Source organism: Lathyrus oleraceus, chromosome 6 (genome assembly GCF_024323335.1).
Source record: "Lathyrus oleraceus cultivar Zhongwan6 chromosome 6, CAAS_Psat_ZW6_1.0, whole genome shotgun sequence".
Taxonomy (NCBI): domain Eukaryota; kingdom Viridiplantae; phylum Streptophyta; class Magnoliopsida; order Fabales; family Fabaceae; genus Lathyrus; species Lathyrus oleraceus.
In genome coordinates, this window is record NC_066584.1 from 285,016,270 (window position 1) to 285,030,404 (window position 14,135).

Consider the following 14,135-nt stretch of genomic DNA (forward strand, 5'->3'; position numbering starts at 1 on the left):
AAAATCAATTCATATGATTAAGAATTGTAAGATAAGGCTTAAATGTTGTGCTGCCCCCAATGCGCAAGTTAATCTGACTGATGAGAAATTTATTACTTTAATCATTGGCTCTTCTTGTCATGTTTTTTTATGATCGTGTAATGTTTAAAGCATACACGAAGAAGAAATTGTTGTTGGGAGTTGTCAACACCACTAATGTTATCAGTATTGAAGAAGTGAAGCTGAAGTCCACCTCCTAAAAGACTTTAATCTTGAAGGATGTTATGCATACTCCTGAGATTATAAATAATCTAGTTTATGGTTTTATTCTGAATAAGGAAAGGTTTGGCATGTCCATTGGGGTATATTTTTACACAATCACTAAGAATGATAGTTTTGTGAAATTTATATGTTTATGATTTATGCGAATGAAGTTGAAAATCAATTTAGTAAGAAAATTAAGAGATTTCTTGGTGATAAAGGAATTGAATATGATTCCAGTTTATTTAATGAATTTTATAAACATGGATTTGTACAAGAAACAACTGTACTATATTTTCCTGAGATGAATGGTAAAACAGAAAGAAAGAATAAAACTCTTATTGAACTAGTTGTTGTTATTATGTTAAATTTTGGTGTTGTAACTCACTGGTGGGAGGAAATTTTGTTGACTATTTTGCAATGTCATGAATAGAATTCTCAAGTCTAAAAATAATATCTCTCCTTATGATACATTTAAGAAAAGAGAATCAAACTTATCTTACTTTAGAACTTGGGGTTGTCGGGCTTATGTCAGAACTTTGGATCCGCAGCGAGTTAAACTCGCTAGTAGAGCCTATGAATGTGTACTTATGGACATGCATAAAAAAGTAAAGCATGTATATGTTATGACCTAAATTATAAAATTATCATAGAATCAAATGATTTTGAATTCTATGAAGATAAATTTCCTTTCAAATCAAGAAGTAGTATGGGCATTGCATCAAATCACATTCCCGTGATAAGAATCACCAAAACCAACGACGAAGTAGAAACCGAACTTCGACGAAGTAAAAGAGTAAAGTTGATATAGACTATGGACCCGATTATATGGCTTATATAGTAGAAGAATATCTTACAAGTATTCAAGAAGCTTTATCATCTATGGATGCAGATTTGCGGCTAGAAGTTATTAAGAACGAGTTAGATTCTCTATAATCTAACAAGACCTGACACTTAGTAGACTTTCCTTCTGGTTGCAAACTAATCGGTTGTAATTGGGTTTTAAAAAAGAAACTAATACCTAATGGAACAGTTGATAAGTAAGAGGTTCACCTTGTAGACAAAGGTTTTAGGCAAAGAGAAAATATAGATTTCTTAGATACTTTTTCTCTAGTCACTAGAATTACATCCATCAGGGTACTAGTTTCAATTGCTGATATTTATAAATTAATAGTACACCCAATGAATGTTAACACATGTTTTTTAAATGGTGACTTAGAATAATAGATCTATATGTACCAACCAGAAGGATTTGTGATTCATGGGCAAGAAAATAAAAAATCGGTAAATTAGATAAGTCTTTGTATGGTCTCAAACAAACTCCAGAGCAATGACATGAAAGTTTTGATAACTTATTGATATATACTGGGTACAAAGTGAATGAAAGTGACAAATGTGTTTATTATAAATATGAAAATGGCATTTGAACTAGAAACTGCTAGTGCAAATGGCATTTGCATTAGAAACTGATAGTCCACGATGGAGTCTGAAATGATAGCATTAGAAACTTCTAGTGAAGAAGCAAGTTTGTTAAGATACTTTGAGATCTCTTAATGGGAAAAACATATGCCAGATGTGTTGATCCACTATGACAGTACTGCGACTATTACAAAAACTAAGAACCTTTATTATAATGGTAAGAGACATCAAATAATAAGGAAGCACAACAATGTTAGTGAGTGTATCTCTAAAGGAGCTGTAAGAGTGAATCATATACGCACTAATGAAAATTTAGTATATCCTTTGACAAAAGGATTAACTAGAGAGAAATTTCATTATACATCCAATAATATGAGACTAATTCCTATAGAGAAATTAGTTTCTAAATATGGTAACCTGGCCTAATAGATTAGAGATCCTAAGAAATAGGTTCAATGGGTAATAACAAGTTGTGAGTAATATGAGGTGATCATGCTAGTAAAAATAAGAGAAAAGTAAATCCTGAAGGGATAAGAGGATCATATGATAGAAACTCTTAATGATATCTATACTCTATATGAGGTAGTACCTAGCTACGGGAATACTCTTAATAGACTCGCCTATGTGATTATGAAACTTAGGTCGGTTCTTGTGGAGTTTCCAGGCAGAATTCCTAGAGGCTTCACTAAACTGGGACAAACGTGCAGGGCCATTAAAGCAGATGATTATTAGAATACACCTTAAGAAAATGATGTGTGTCACGTTTATGTCTGAGATAGAGTTCAAGACAGTTGTGTCACTCTTGTTGAATCAGAACCTTACTTGTTATGCAAAGGTTCAAGTCATAAACACCTCTATTTATGCACAATATTATAAATGTATAATGTTACTTCTTAAACAGTTTTTTAAATTCAATTATGGGATTGTTGGAACATGTTAATATTCTAATATGGAGATGAATTTGAAAAAAATCCTTAAGTCCCACATTGTTAGAAAAATTATATGTGTTTGTGTGTTAATTAAAGTCCCACATTTATTAGATTAGATACCTTGGCTAACTTACCTTAATATATAAGGAATCCTCATGTTTCATTCCAAAAAACCCCGAAACCTCACCACCTTAGATCATCTTGACAATACCTTCAAGCACATAGATCCATATTCTCCTCATTTTTAATGATGACAACGCATCTCTTAGAGAGATGGTAAAAAAAATAGACAAATAGATTTTTTTGAGTGGTTAAACTCCACCTAAACTTAGTAGAGAGTATACTCTACTCTCCTTGAGAGTATACTTCTTCCCTTTTGGCATAATAAAAAAGGCGGGAAAAGATGCTAGAAAGTGATGCAAGTATATAATTAACAATAGGTCAAGCATGATTTACTAACGAAGGAAGGAACATAATTCTCATAGATCAAATGAGTTTTAACAAACAAGGAGAATGTTTCATTAATTAAGCATGAGAAGAACAGAGAAAGGAAACAACAAGGAGGAAAAATAAAAAGTTAGAAAGAAAAACATCTAAAATAAATAAACAGACAAACAACTAATCTTCCCCATCATCGTCATCGTTGGATTTTATCAGAGATATAAGTCATATTATGTCCAGCTTGCTAGTGAGACGAAGAAATCTTGAATAAAGCCTCCTTTGCATTCTCATAATTTCTTTTTTATTCTCGATAACAGTTTTAAGGAGAGATTTTGAGGAAGAAATATGACGGATTTCATAGTCGAAATCCTCATGATTTACATTCTCTGTATGTTATTGTTTAGTATGAGTTTTTTTTTTGTACTTTTGGAGGTAGTTGAATTAGTACCATATTCTCAATCTTTATCCGCATCAAACTCCAGGTGCTTTCCCCTATTCCTGAGTGCTTAATGTATGATTCTTCCTCCTATAAATCAAAGTCAGTGTGCTCCAGGTTTTCGTGACTAGTCCACTATATGGTAAAAGCATATTTTTTCTTTTTGCTCCCCATCATATGATGAATCACCGCACTAGCCCAATTATTTTCCAGACGGAAGTAGAACAAATCTTAATGATAAAAGTAAGAAGTACGTGTTCGTGGGTTATGACTCACACTCCAAGGGGTACAAACTCTATAATCCAAATAGTGAAAAGATCTTCATAGGTCACAACATGGAATTCGAATAAGAAGATTGTTGGGATTGGAGTTTTCAAGAAAACAAGTACAATTTTCTTCCTTACTTTGAAGAAGAGGACGAAATGGAACAACCAATGGTAGATGAACACCAAGGTTGGATGAAGCAAGCTTAAGTGAGAGGACACCATGACTAAGGAGAATTGAAGAGCTTTGTGAGGTAACCTAAAACTAAAACGACATTGACCTCTTTTGTATTTTTGGTGATTGTGAGCCCTAAGCTATCAAGAAGTGGAGGAAAACATAAAGTGGAGAGACTTCATGGATGAAGAAATCAAGTCAATCCCAAATAATGATATGTGGAAACTTACTACACTTCCACGAGGACACAAAGAAATTTGAGTAATATTGGTGTACAAGGTGAAGAAGAATGAAAAAGGAGACGTGGAGAGATACAAAGAAAGATTGGTGGAAAAAGGATATATTCAAAGACAAGGAATTAACTATGGTGAGGTATTTACTCTGGTTGCTCGTCTTGAAACTATTAGACTGGTCATTTCTTTGGAAGCCCAAAATGAATGGAAGATTTATCAAATGGATGTGAAGTCGATCTTCTTGAATGGTATTCTCGAAGAAGAAGTTTATATGGCTATGAAGTAAAAGGGAAAGAAGAAAAAGTCTTGAAGTTGAATAAGGTGTTGTACGGTCTCAAGCAAGCATAGAGAGCTTGGAATGTTCGAATCGATAAGTACTTTCAAGATAATAACTTCATCAAGTTTACATATGAGCATGCACTCTATATCAAATCACTAAGTGAAGATATTTTTATTGTGTGCTTGTATGTAGATGACTTGATCTTCACAGGGAACAATCCAAGCATGTTCGAAGAGTTCAAGAAAGACATGTCAAATGAATTTGAGATGATGGATATGGGGCTAATGGCATATTATCTCGGCATCGAAGTAAAGCAAGAAGACAAAGGAATTTTCATCACCCAAGAAGGCTATGCCAAATAAGTCCTTAAGAAGTTCAAGATGGATGATGCCAACCCGATTGACACCCCGATGGAATATGGCGGCAAGTTGAACAAGCATGAAAACAAAAAGATTTTGAATCCAACTCCTTACAAAAGTTTGGTTGGAGGTCTACGTTACTTGACAAGTACAAGGCCATATATTCTCTATGTCGTAGGAGTCGTAAGTCGCTACATGGAAGCTCCAACAACAACTCAGTTCAAGGCGACAAAAAGAATCCTTCGATACGTAAAAGGTACGACAAACTTTGGCTTACACTATTACTCTTCTAATAATTATGAGATTGTTGGCTATAATGATAACGATTGAAATGGAGACTTGGATGATAGAAATGACACTACTAGTTTTGTGTTTTTATGGGAGATATTGCTTCACTTGGATGTCAAAGAAGCAATCAATAATCATATTGTTAACTTGTGAAGTCGAGTATGTCGCTGCCACATCATGCATTTGTCATGCAATTTAGCTAAGGAACTTGTTGAAAGAGTTAAAAATGCCACAAGAAGATCTTATGAAAATATGTGTTGACAATAAATCAAGACTTGCTTTGCCAAAGAATTTTGTCTTTCATGAAAGAAGTAAGCAATCGACACTTGTTACCACTTCATAAGAGAATGCATCGAGAATAAGGATATGAAGTTGAAGTATGTAATGTATTGAGTTCAAGTTGCCGACATTTTTACCAAGTCACTCAAGTTAAAAGCTTTCGTAAAATTAAGGAGTATGATTTGAGTCACAAATCAAGTTTAAGGGAGGAGTGTTGAAATATTAAACTTGATTTAAACCTAATCTTATTATTTATATTTTGATTTTTTTGGACTTAGTTATTTTGCGCTTATGTAACTTTGGGTAATGTTTTTAGAAATTTTTTGTAGTGTTTGAAACTTCTAAATATTTTTTACGATTGTAATATTTTTTAGAATATTTTTAGAGTTGAAAACTCTCGAAAATTAATGTGCCTAGAATTCCCCTTAAAATATTATAAATAAAAATGTAATTTTCCACTTATGTATTTAACAAAAATACAAAATTATCTATTTCTTAAATAATTCACCTAAATATCAAATTTCTATTCAAATCTCTAATATTTCTAAATCAAAACACGAACTTCTTAACCGATTGTTTTCCTCTTTACTCCACTGAGATATGCAGATGTTGAGAAAACTCTTCATCAACCCTCTATGCCAAAAATGATTGATTGTAACTGCCAAGACTCTACTTCTATAAAACTTTTTTGACAAACAATTATGACTTGTAAGTATCTCAATAAATATATTCTTTAAACATTGAGATCTGTTGTGAATGTGAGACAGAATCTTAATTATCTAAAGTTTATGTAAAAAGAAAAAGAAATATTTATTCTTTAGTTTTAGAATAACTAAGCATCTAACAGCAACAAAAGAATGGTGTGGTGTTATAATCCCTTTTGAGACAAAGTCATTTTCAACAGAAAAGGGTGGGGTTCGAACGGTGTGCATTGAAAGGAACCCTTTTGGCTTCTTTTGCACGGACTAAAAAGGTAATCCAGTGAACATGGACACAAGATTCTTATGTTGTTATGTTCCAAAATTCCACCAATATTCCACTTAATATGTAACAGAGATTTTCTCAGTTCACACCTCTGTCTGAAGTAAGAGGTAACAGAGATTTTTTTAGAATATTTTATTGTTTATATTGTTTCATATCTTATTCATATTAATCTTTTGATAATGATATTAAAAATTAAATTGACTAAAAAAATACAAATATTGGATGTATAAACTTAAATGAAATGTAGTAATTATCACAAACGAAAATTACATTATGAGCAATTACATTATATATGGTCTAAAAGAAATCAAAACAATTGAACACACCACACAATCACTACTATAAATAATATATTTTATAATAAATTTTTCATCTCAAGCAATAAATAAATTATAGCTAATACCTGACACGCCATATTTTAATTTTCTTCTATAAAAAGTATCATCTTTTCTTTATTTGTATTAAAAAACCGAAGAAAAAACTAATTCAAAGACAAACTTTAAATTCTTGCAATTGCAGTTTATCTTTTTATTTCTTTTTAATGATTTATTTTATTTTATAATTGCGTCTTCCTTCATATTTTATTTTAAAATAAAAATAAATCACTTTTCACCCCGTGAAATATTAGATTTTTTCCCACGATTGTGATTTCTAACCTAGATAAAATAGTTTACTTACATATATATATATATATATATATATATATATATATATATATATATATATATATATATATCTTGTATTTCCTCAGTTTTACTTGTCTAAAATAACACACTCAAAATCCTAACGAAGTTTATCATCTCCATTAACAACGAGAGCCTTAAACGCATATCATTCTCAAATCATTTGCCGTCATACCGAAACTACATATCCATATATTCTCCAACTCACAAAAAACCAAGGAAATACGAAGATGATATATGTTTGCGGCTCTCGTTCGATACTTGCAACAAGGAAAGACTGAAATATTTTCTTTGACTTCTTATGCACATATTCAGTACGTGAAATATCACTACTCATGTTACATTAATATTGTTCTTATTCTTGTTGAGACCCTAAATCTTAGAGGTTTAATGTTGTTGTTGTTGTTGTTTAGACGGAGATTGAATGTTATATGTTATTGTTTTTGTAGACATAAGTATGTAATACTTATTATTGATGTTGTTGTAGTTTTGTTGAGATGGAGATTGTTGTTTTTGAGTTGTTGTTTAAAGTTGGCATTGTTGTTATTATTGTTTAGACTGAGATTGAATGTTATATGTTGTTTTTTTAGTTAAGATAAATGCATAATAGATTTATTGTTGATGTCGTTGTAGTTTTGTTGAGATTGAGATTGTTGTTTTTGAATTGTTATTGTTGTTGTTGTTGTTTTTGTTGTTGTTTGGTTGTCTACTTAGCAATATTTTGAAAGATATATGTTGTTGTTTAGCTGTTGTTATTGAGATTGAGATATTAGTTTTATGATTCTTTGTGCAACTCTCATCTTGTTTCGCCGAACATGTCAAGAGAATATTAGAGTGACAAAAAAATACAGTTGAGTCTAATGTCTATTGTTTGTTTCACTAACCCTTATTTGACCATATAACCTATTAAATTGATTTAAAAATAATAATATGAAAAATTATGTTTAGTTGAAAAACATCTTACATTAATCAATATTTTTTTGAGCATTTTGTAACTCATTATTCATCTCACGTTCTTTAATGGTTAAAACTTTTTTCAATTCTTCTAGTTTTTGTTCAACTTTCTTCTATACTTGTTTATTTTGCAAAGCATCAAACTTTATGTATTGGAGAATCAATTAATAGAGAATGAAGTGTTAAGTGAAGAACTTGAAACATTGAACGACATTCTACTTATTAAAGAACGAGGGGTGAATAATGATTGACAGGATGCTCGAAAATCATTTATTAATGTAAGTTGTTCTTCAAATATAACATAATATTTCATATAATTATTTTCTAAGTCATTTTGAAAAGTTAAATATTCAGTTAGGATTTGGTGAAATAAGCAATTCACATTAGATATAATAACTCAAATGTATATTTCCCCTTGGTTAAAAGACAAAAATCGAGGGGAAAGATATTTTTCGCCATTTATAAATTCCAAACAAGTTATCACTAGGTATCAAACCCATAACCTTTACACTTTTACCGTCAGTGGAAATTCAACCGAGAGGTAAAGTGACACACTTTTTATGACGCCCTTTTTGTTACCTCATACATGAAACCCATATAACACCTCATATCTAAACAAGGTTAAATGTGTTTTTCGTAGTAGTGAACACATGAATTATCCAGCGAACCCGCGTACCAGCGCGAAACCAATTAGCAAAAAAATGTTGTGTGAGCCTTCACAATTTTAAGTAACAATTTATAAACTAACTCCCAACATTGTTGATTCACGTACCAACGTATCCTTGCGGGAAATCATACCAAACATAAATAGCTCTTTCAAGCCAATCAAACCTAAATCGGAGATTTGGATGAGAAGTACCCATCACGGAAGCAACAAGGTCATGAAACAAAACAAAATGATTGGTACAAAGGTAACGACAACCTATCCGCATTGACAGTTCCAGATCTCAACTAATTTTCAAATAAATAGAGATCATAAGCAAGACAAATCACCAACTAACATTTTGAAATAGACTCTTATGAGTTTGTAAGGCTAAGCCAGACCAAGAATAAAACCTGAGCAATAGTGCTTTGAAAAATAAGATCCCGTAAACCTCATCAAAATAAAGTCAAAACCATTGTGGCAAGAGAACGACGATGGAGTAGAAGAAAGGAGGTCATCGATCAAACAAAAAGAGGTTGATGGAAAGGGAAACTCTCGTGACGTGAGATAGCGTCGAAAAAATATGCCAAAACACACCAGTCACAAACCCCTAAATCACACAGATTTGAAGCCAACTCAACTAGAGCCTTTTACATTCATACTTGATTAAGGATTCTGTAGATATTACTCATGCATGGATAATAGGGGTAAATCTCATTTAGGTCACCTATGTTCCAACATATGACCCTTTAAGTATCCATTAAGCGACATTATAATTGTCTTCTTATGATGGTAATAAAGTGATAAACTCTTCAATTAGGGACTAAGGTATCTCAAGTCAAAGGGTGACATCATTATCCATATGAGGTTAATTTATGACACTTATATAACACACTATTTAGTATTCTCGTAGTGGTCCAATATAGTATAAATATTAATCAGAATATTTATACATATGAAAAGACTTGATATCTCATATTCATGACCTGTGAGATATGATAATCAATCTACTCGCGTAATAATTTCTATGCATTATTGTTGTCATATTTGACGATAAGGTCTGACTATATATACTTTTAGAATGACATCCTTATATTTAATGTGTCTCACATTTAAGTCACACTTATTATTCTATTAAACGAGTTAACTATTCTACGAAACTTATTACTTTAAAAAGAAACATCATAATGATAAACATTTTATTATAAATAATAAACATGGTACAATTTTTAAGTTTATATATAAAATTATTGCCTGTATCGCTTACACCGGCATTTTACACATAGACTTGTACCATCGTCGACACATTTAATTCATCACATGAACTTTAATAGGACACACTGTGTGACCATCACCTTGTCAGAAAGATTTGATACAAGAAGTTGGTCCCTTATTTAAACCATTAGTTCTGATACCAATGATTGGTCATGAGAGAGATCCATATTGTATCAAGAGAATCCACACAATTGAGATAAACACTTTCTCTTAACCTAAAACATTAAGGCATTAGATTTATGGATCCTCTCACTTATATATGGATCAGCCTTCATTATTTCAAGTAATATGAGGCTTCTAACTTATAATTGTATGACAATAATCTCCTCCTCAAGTGTGAGTCCATCTATTTATCCACATACACTTATACCTCTATTAAAAACCTTACAACGTCACAGGAACTTCATTTGGACATGCCTTAGATACAACACCTTATATAATTGTATGACAATAATCTCCTCCTCAAGTGTGAGTCCATATATTTATCCACATACATTTATCCTCCTGAAGACTCTGAAGAACAGGTTCTAAAGATTCTCTCAACTAGTCTCTTGATCCTTCTAATCATGCTTCAACATTATTTCATCAGAAGCCTATTGAAGATTAGAAGATAAGATCAAAAGGTTTTGTATCAGGAAAATAGTACTTAGTACAAGATCACCCTTTCCTCCACTATGTTGATTTTGTGGGCTAAGGACAGTACTATTGTACCATTTTTCCTCCTATATGTAAATCGTTATGAAAGAGACAACTACAATTTTATATTCCAATTCTACCCTCCAACATATATTTTAAATACCTATAGAAAGGAGACTTGGAATATTGGACATGCTGCTAATTCTCAATTGCTAACACTCAAGCTATTGGTTATAAACACACTTTTGATGAAGTATATATTTTCTGTGTATAGTTTTTATAAACACACATAGAGTTTTTGCTTATTACTGTGTGAGGGATTCATTGTATTAAACTTGTGTTAATTTGCTTTCTTATAATCAATATTGTAAACATAGTCTTGTAAATCTCAAATTGTTTGAGTGCTTTCCTTGAGTGACTAGGTTTTAGTCAGATAGACTCAAGAAGATAAAGACGGTTTGTCTTTCTGATGTTTGTAATCAGTTTCAATTATAGTGGATTAAGTCCTTGTTGAGAATTCAAAATCACCTTGGTATGGTGGATTGGAGGTAGCTTCGTTAATAACGAACCAGTATAAAATAACCTTGTTATTTTTCTTGTTCGTGTTATTGTTTGATTGAGTTGGTTTTGAAAAAAGATTTCATTTTTAGAAACTAAATTCACCCCCCCCCCCCCCCCCCCCCCCTTCTTGCGTTTCTTTCCACTTTCAAAATTATCACAAAAAGGTTTTGTCATATCACATGATATTTTCATGACTTGGATAGAGTGATGTGTTTTTAGATATCACTCATTGTTTATTATATTAAATGTGTGATTTAGTATAACTGTCAATGTTTGGAGAGCCTACAGGGTCACATACATAAGGACAAATTGATGAGAGATAAAATGAATAATTGTAATGTGGAACACTGTAAGGTATGGTGTACTTAGGAAAATTATGCCATAAGGTACTATGCACTTAACTAAATTGTAAAACACCATACAGTACAATTCACTTAAGTGGAATACAGAATACCATAAGGTAGCGTGTACTTAAGTGAAATACAATACATTGTAAGATACAATGCGCTTAAGTGGGATTTTTCAGCTTACAACCTAAACAATCAGTTTTATAAATAGAACCCTTCAAGACTTTAAACTTGATAAAATTTGGTTTTGAATCAGGTTCTATCTCTCTCTCTCTCTCTCTCTCTCTCTCTCTCTATATATATATATATATATATATATATATATATATATATATATATATATATATATATTCGTGTACTGAGTAGAGGTGTTATTCTTTGTTCAACATTTATCATCGTTCTTCTGATTCGATATCAAAAATGTTAATCCCACAAGAGGTAATTGTTTCTATCACTGACCGTACTCATTTGTAAGGATTGACTTAAGAGACATTATTGTTTTCTTCTGTGTTTAATATCATAATTTCCCTTTAGTTGCAAGTCTATGATACGGTGGATCACAAGGGAGGGGTGGACCTGTAAGGTTAGCCCTCTAACGTCCAAGCTAGTGAATGAGTCCAAAAAGGGGTAGATTGAAATGTTGAAAGTATGAATGCACTCTTTTGGTGTTATGTGCGTAGGAGTATTTATCCTTGGATGGTGTAGATTGTTGGACTTTCCTTGGAGCACTAGTGATCCTCTCCTTATTGAGCATTCGACTGGCACAAAATAGTTTCCTCTAAGGCTTATTGTTAAATTTTGAACATGAATCTTTTATATTATGCGTCGACCTGATATTGTTAAGCTGATTGCGAATGGAACAAGGCGTGTTCGCTCGAAAGAGAGAGATCAAGACATGTGCGTTAAATGCCTCTCCCATCGCTAGGCTAGAATGTTAGGGTATGTCGTTCTCCCATAGAGTGCTTAAGTAAACTTGAATATCACAATATTCCTAAGGAGGGATTTGGCCATTGTTTTTTCTCTACTCATTTCCCCTTTATCTGGATCGTTGCTTGCTTGATCTACTTCCCTATATAAAGACCATACAATTTCGTAAGTGGATTTTTACTATTACCACCACTTGAACCACCTTCATTTTTTTGAGGAATCACTTTCTCTTTAGGACTTTTTGGCTACTTATGATTACAGTGCCTCTTCTTTCTTTACTGAAGAATTTCAGTGCCTCTTCCTTCCTTACTGAAGTAATGTGTTTTTTAGTGACTTTCTAATCCCTTTGCTTACCCTAATTCCTCGAGCTATCTCTGCTCCAGGTACCATTTTCAACCTCTATACTTTATTATATATTTTCCTTTCCTTTTTATTTGTTATGTCTGACATAAACGGTTCTTCCACTAACTCGTGAAGTGACCCTTTTGATTATGATCTTTCATCATCAATAGGGGTGGAAACCCCTAATGACCATAATAACAACTCTCTGGTGCATTCTCGCCCTAGTTCGAACCTAGTGATTATTTTTTATAATTTTGAATCTGGAGGTTCCTCGGGTGGTTCTGTTTCCAGAGAGGAATTTTCTAATAAAACTGCTAGATCTCTTTCTAATAGGGGCATTAAAAGTTCTGCTGATGAGGCTCAATTGGGTAATGTAACTTTCGTGTCAATTTTGATTTTGCCCCATTTGTTGGCTTTCAACCTTCTGCTGGGGTCATAACCTATGACAAGTGGATACTTCGACATTTTAATAACACACATAGGATTACACAAGGTTGTGATCCTAGCAAGGTCGTGGTTAGGCGCCAAATGGAAATTTTAAAGATGTCAGATGCGTCTCGTGACCACTGGGTGGATAATTAGTTTCTTAGGATTGTGTATGTTTTTTATAACATGATTAAATTGGAAAGAACACTCATAGAAGTGGGTTTGCCTCATAACTTGGTGGTCGTCCCCGTTGATTGTAACAAGAGTATTTGCAACGATTTAGTGGATGTGTCATTCCTTTTTACGAGTATCTATTCACTCAACTGAAGTTCAGGCTACCATTTAGTGAATTCCAAATGAGAGTTTTGAAGCATTTGAAGATCACGCCTTCCCAACTGCATTTGAATGCCAAGGCTTTCGTGAATGTGTTCTAGTTCATGTGAGATTACCAAGGTTGGAAACCGTCTTTGAACCTGTTATTCCACCTTTTCGTCATGGAACGTACTTCCATGGACAAGGTTCGAGATTAGGGGATGATTTCATTGCAGCAAGAGATCAAGCAATTTGCTGATTTTTCTAAAGATTAGACAAATTTCAACATTTTTTGTACGTCCTTGAACCGTTAAGGCTCACCTTATTTTCTGTAGGGTCCTTGAGGATGAATCTGAGATGCCTGATTTCTCTTAGAAAGGGAAAGCTACTTGTGGTGACCAGATTTGTAAAAGCTGAGTTTAGCCTCATCTCAACTGAGTACCCCACACCTAATATGTTTCTCAAGAAAATTTAACCCCGAAGAAGATATTAAGGAGGGATAATTTACAAGCTTATTACGAAAATCTAGGCCATAAGGAAGGGGTCAGTTCTTTGGATGTCGATCCCTCGATGCAAAAGAAGTGATTTATTGGTACCCCAAGTATAACAAGTGTCGTTGACGTTAATGAGAGAAGGGAACTTTTTGGTGAAAAGTGTTGTACCCTAATTTTTTCCAAGCATTTCCATTTTCATTATTATCCAT